This window comes from Sinocyclocheilus anshuiensis, unplaced genomic scaffold (genome assembly GCF_001515605.1).
Source record: "Sinocyclocheilus anshuiensis isolate Anshui unplaced genomic scaffold, SAMN03320099.WGS_v1.1 scaffold1146, whole genome shotgun sequence".
In the NCBI taxonomy this organism is placed as follows: Eukaryota; Metazoa; Chordata; class Actinopteri; order Cypriniformes; family Cyprinidae; genus Sinocyclocheilus; species Sinocyclocheilus anshuiensis.
Genome location: NW_015539920.1, coordinates 550,071 through 556,432, shown reverse-complemented (window position 1 = coordinate 556,432; position 6,362 = coordinate 550,071). Strand labels below are relative to the sequence as shown.

The 6,362-nt window shown below is 35.5% G+C and overlaps 2 pseudogenes; both read left to right on the top strand.

Moving 5' to 3' along the window:
• The window catches only part of LOC107686516 (sialic acid-binding Ig-like lectin 12), a 4,570-nt pseudogene extending 4,311 nt beyond the window's left edge, over window positions 1-259 (top strand).
• Window positions 260-3,796: 3,537 nt separating this feature from the next.
• LOC107686518 (sialic acid-binding Ig-like lectin 14) lies at window positions 3,797-5,632 on the top strand (annotated as a pseudogene).
• Window positions 5,633-6,362: the final 730 nt, after the last annotated feature.

Genomic DNA, 6,362 nt, shown 5'->3' with positions numbered 1-6,362 from the left:
TATTTTTTCCCCCCATGCACCTCAGTGATCCAAAATCCTGCTCTGTGAGTATATTATTTGCACTGCGTTACACTGGGAAAAACATACTGAGATCATATGAGAAATTCTTATTGAAATATGTTATTAACTGATATTAACTGATTAACTCTATTCTCTCTTGAAATATTCTATTAAGCGTTATGATTATGAAGCTGAATACACCAACATGGACAAACTCAACATGTATGGAAATATCTGATGAAAACAACATCAAAGCAAAATGGGCTCAATACAGTGTTTTTTGAAAAGATTAACAAAATTAGACTTTATTAATAATTGTATTTGTAATAATTTTTGTTACATTTATCATGCATATCTGTCTCTTTTTAGAATTCCATATCTATTCAGGTTGGTTAAGCAAACAACTGTTCTGATTTTTGTTTATGAATTATATATGTAAATTATACTGATTTTTTTTTCTACTACTTTTGTACCTGATTATTAAATGTGATTGAATCATATTGTTACGTTCAGACAGTGACATACCAATCAGAAATTGAGGCTGTTTCTTAAAAAATGCTTTAAGGTATTGAAGCAAAATTGTGTGCCTGTTGTCACCTGAGAGTACTTTGAGCAGTATGCGGACAGCGCCACCTACTGGTCAAGAAATCATAAATTGGACATTCCGCGTAAATTTAAAGGGGTCATATGATGCTGCTAAAAAGAACATTATTTTGTGTATTTGGTGTAATAAAATTATTACATTTGTTGCATCCAGTGGGGACATAATTACTGATTATAATAGGTAGGTGTGGCTGACTCTTAACTTTTATAAAGAATATCTCTTTGGATTTGAGACTTTAGTCTTTGCAACTTTACAGATCTTCTTTATGCACCAAGAGCTTGTAACACTCCAAAGAGAAAGGAAAAATTGAAATCGCATAATATGACCCCTTTAAATAACGGATCTGACACTGCTTTTTCTGTTTTTATCAGTCATGGCCAGTGGCAAGTGTCTAACGTTTACATTATCATTATTTATTGTAGACACGTCATGGCCCACTGTGCAAAGACACGTCCAAACAACGTCTTTTGTACGTCGTTTTTGAACGTCCAATTTTGGTCCCCTGAAGGTGCAGACTGTGACAGATGACATCTTTTTTCCAATGTCTACCGAACATCCAGTATTGACGTCCACAGGACCTCTGTGTAAGGGCTGATTGTAGGCCAAATCTGGTGGTTGTGGACGTCTTTTCTACATCAAACTTAAACTAATTTTAGACATTTTATACTGCTTATAGGCTCTGTACATAACTGTAGTCCCATTTCACAAGGTGGCATACTGTTCAAGTTAATTTTCCTATAGCTTCATTTGATTGTCTCAGCAGCAGATGATAAATGGAAAAGCATACAAAGGTGTAATGCATTTCCAATTCAATCCTGCTGCTGAGCCAAACGAAGCTACAGGAAAATTAACTGCTACAGGAAACAGGTCCTTCACCTTCTTGAAACATGGGACTACATTTATAAACAGAGGTTTACAAATAAACCACAACTCAATCACCACTCACTTATTTCCATCTTTATTGTTTTTAACTGGCAGAAACGTCACTAATAAGCTTTGACTAGTTAAATTTACTGCCAACTACCATTAAAATCTAGGAACATGAATTTAATGGCTTGCATACATCACTTCAATGTTGTGCATCGTAACCTAAAAACGTTCGTAACCTAAAAACTTTCTGAAATCAACACTGGTGGTAAAATAAAAAAATAAACTAAAATAAATAAAGTTACACAGCCCACCTTGCGTCGGTCTGTACCACAACAACAAATGTACAACAATAAAAATTAAAGTGCTTAACCGAATGTGTTTTGTGGTAAAATTGAACCATAAGCAACTATACTAAAAACAGGGAAGACAATGTACAAAAGATTCTCCACAATGGATAATCAGTCCTGAGTGACTGCTGCGTGTCCTCCACCTCCACTTCTTTGCGGTGCATGCTTCAGATGCTCTGAAGCGGTCATCCTTATGAAGTCCTCTGTGGCTGTGTCATCAAAATTCATGACTGCATCTGCACAAGTAGAAAAAGACAAATGATTAGAAAGATGCAAAGGCAATCTGCAGTCATACACCAAGTCCCCATATTTGTAAGCAAAAATATGTTTACTATGCATCCACTACCAATACTGGATTAATACAAAACCACCTCACCAAATGTTAAAATTGCCATATTTTTAATTAAAAAAAGAAAAAAAAAAAAAAAAAATGTACCAAGGGGTGCACAAGGGTTAAGCAAGAAAAAGACAAATTAACACATGCAGTCTGGTCCACACCCAGACATTTTTTTTTTTCAGACATTGAAAACCACCCTAACGTCACACACACAATTCATACTGTATGTAGAAACATGCCTGTAAACCGGTCCGGAGACAATTAAAATAAACAAGTAAATAAGAGAAAAAACGGTAAAATGTAAAACATGTACTTAATAACTAAATAATTAAATAACAAATAATGTTTCATCACAAATAACCTATATTGATATTCATTAACCATGTTGATAACAACAATGTTGATATTTGTCTTAAATAAAATAAATATTACATTCATTAATAATGTCAATTTCCTGCACATGTCTTAGACGTCCAAAAAAGTTACCTAGTCTGACGTTCAAATGTTGAACTGCATATTGACGTCCAAATGGGGTCTTGGTTAGACGTCCAAATAGCGGACCTAGTTTGCACGTCGTGTAGACGTGCAGAATTGGTCTTGGACCGACGGACGCAATATAGACATAATCGGCACGTCCGTCAGACGTCTAATGTTTAGTGGGGGAAGGGCACAAACATAATCTGAACAGAGATAGGCCGATATTCATGATAAAACCTTTCAATGTCTAACAAAGCAGATTTGTTTAAATTTTTTTTTTTTAATAAATGATAACAATGTGAAATGGATATCGAAAACAAAAACAAACAAAAATATATATCTTATCCTTCTGGAAGTTTAATTTAAAAAACTTAAATAAAAAGTCTGTTTCTGACTCTGTAGGTTGTATTAATAGCATTAGTTTATGCGTCATACATTATTCTGTATCTTTTTTCCTGGTAGCATTCCAACTCCTTACGAAAAAAAAAAATCGAAAACAAAATGTATTACAACCTAAGTTTACAACAAAACAGAAAACGTACTTATTTATGTGGATTTTTGTACTTTGTAAGTGGGCTTTTTAGGATTTCCTTTTGATGGCGTAACGGGGAAAAATTACGTACGTTTTGGATAAATTCAGTTTTGGTTCCGGTTCGGTTTTGATTTCCATAGACTGACTGAGCGCAGTGGACCCCCCTGATTTACTGTGGACGTGTACGTGAGTCTTGGAACGACATAAAAGTGAGTAAACGATGACAGAATCTTCATTTTTGGTTAAACTATTCCTTTAAATATATTTTCCCACATCTAAGTGTTGATCTCTTTTTAATTTGCCCCTCTCACATAATAGCATGCAAGTATTTCCAAATACAAACCAGTGTTATCTTGACCCGCTATATTTGTGATTTTTCTTTACAGCTTGTCCGTCAACCGCTTGGTAAGTCCACTACTCTGGAATGTGAAAAAAATGCATTCTTCCAATTCCAAACAGGGAAGGTTCGCATTTGGTCCGCTTTGTAACGACGTAGGTGTTAATAGGTTAATATATTTGAGCCCTACTGAAGCCTATCCAGTGGCAGTGCCCTAGACAAAGATATGTGTTAAGAAATCAATAGCCTAACACATGTATCATTTGCTGCGTTTTTGCCTCTTCAGTTTCTAGAGTCCAGTCCAGCATGGGTGTACTACGGGCAGGAGTTCTAATGTACTGTCTTCACGGTATGTTTTAAAGCATTTTTTACATATATATTAAATGAATAAATGATTTTTACATTTAGTGCACTGTAAAATCTAATTAGTTAACCTTACTTAAAAAAAAAACTAATTTTCAGTTAAATATAATGTATTCCAAACAAACTCACTCATTTATGTTGAGTTAATTAATGTAACATTACTACTGCAACTTGGAATTTCCTAGTATTTACTTGAACTGTGATCTGAATTACTTGTTCAAAACCATGCAAACCGATTGCCTTTAAAAGACCAAGTAATAGTATGCTATCATAACCAACAAAGAGACTGCACAGCATCAACAACTGCAGATATTGTTTTTTTTTCTTTATTATTATTATTATTATTATTTTTAAATAAGGCTTTAGTCTTAACATGTGTAGGCCAATGCAGGCTCTTTTCAGTAATGGTAACAAAAACATAACAGAAACCCTTTTTAAAATCAAACATAACACTTACAGACATCCCCCACCCCCCAAGGGGGGCCTTCAGTTTTCTGAGTAACAAAGGCATAGTATGCAAAAAGTACGGATTACTAGTTTAACAATAAACGAATTGTTGTTCTTTAAGTAAATTAAATGAAGTCAATTAAAAAGTGTTAGTCAGGGCATTTGTTAGGTTTTACAGTATTTACTCCTTTAAATTTACTTCTATTAAATTTTACATTTTAAAATTTCAACTTATTTAAATGGTTTTTTTTTTTAAGTTTATTAACTTTTATCTTTATTATTTTGCAGTTATTTGCGCAGGCGTGTTTGCTGATGTTTGGAAGGTACATGTAGAGTCTGAAATGAAGGCTCTGGTCTCATCTTGAGACCATCTCATCGTGTTGCCCTGTTCATTCAAATACCCTGGTCAAGAACAGCCCTCTGATCGTATAAGAGCTATATGGCACATGAAGGACAACAGGGATGATATTATTTTTCACAAAGACCCTACAAGGGTTAAAGACAGTTTCAAGGGTCGTACAAAACAGATTGGTTCACTGGGTGATTCCAACTGCTCCTTGGAGATTGATGAGGTCAAAAACCATGACAACGGCCCGTATTGTTTCAGGGTGGAATTAGAAACATCTCAAAAAGACAAGCACTCCTTTGTGGAAAACTGTGTTTCAATTAAAATGATCGGTAAGTAAGTGTGCTTTTGAGCTCTCAACCTGTGATTACAACAACTAAATGGGGTACAAAATAAGAAAATGGCCTAAAAATGGAAAGTGACTAAATTACAAAGTTTGTTTCTGCTTTTGTTTACTAAGTGAAATATGTGCTTTGTCATTCAAAATGCATTTACAGAGCAAGCATCAAAACCAGAGCTGCAGGCTGAGCAGTCTGTGCAGGAGGGTGAACCTGCAGTCTTCAAGTGCTCTGTCCGGCACACCTGTCCGTCCTACCAGCCCACTCTCACCTGGAGCCACGCTGGAAAAGCCGTCATGAGCTACAAGGACATTAGTCATGGAAACTGGGAACCAGAGTCTGTCCTGAACTTCATCCCTCAAAAAGAGGATGATCACACCTCTATCACATGCACAGTCAAGCACCACGGGAATGTCAAGGGCGAAATGACAGCGACTCACCCTATCTTTGTGAAAGGTACAACAATAAAACTGTTCTGTGTATATATTGTTTTAAAGTAATTAAGTGATTTTTTTTTTTTCTACCAGAACAAGCAACTCTCAGCCACATTCTCATACCAGTCATCTCTGGTCTTGGATCTGCTCTTTTGGTTGGATTACTGTGTTTCTTCATTATCAAGACGAGATACAAGTGAGTCTAAAACTGACTTCTACATAAATATCACTGCATAGGCGGAGGGTGAACCAACTTAATTAAAACATTAGTAATTGATAATTATATAACGTTTCCTTCCCACGGTTATTCAAACGGCGAATAAATTATGTAACGTTACAGAAATGACATTATCACTAACTTTGATCTATCGCACTCTCAAAAAAAAAACTATTGTTATAATCACTGAAGCTGTCTAAACTGCAAAATTAATCCATTACTTACATTGTACACTCTAAAAAATGCTGGGTTAAATATAACCCAGCGCTGGATTAAAAAGGGACAAACCCAGCGGTTGGGTTGTTTTGAACACAACCACTTTTTCAATATAATTATATTTAACCCAGCATTTTTTAGAGTGTACACATCTGCGCTTTGTTGTTTATGATGAGAGAATTCGCGGAATTCAGTCATTGCACGTGCGCGCATTCAACAAAGCTGATGAGTTTCAGCGAAAACTCATCTGAACGCCTCTGATTGGCCATTGCATTCCTAAACTCAACAGAGTCGTGTGTGATTGGTTATAATGCGCAACACTGTAAAAACGCCTAAAATGAAATACGGTGCAACATGAGCTAATCTTAATTAAATGCGCAGTCGACACTTTCTATTCATTTACACTTTGTTAGCAACAGACGTAATATATTTAATTTGTTTGTGCAGGGGCATTTTTGTCCAATTTAGTGGCATTTTTGCCCCAAGTCCCCGTGGCC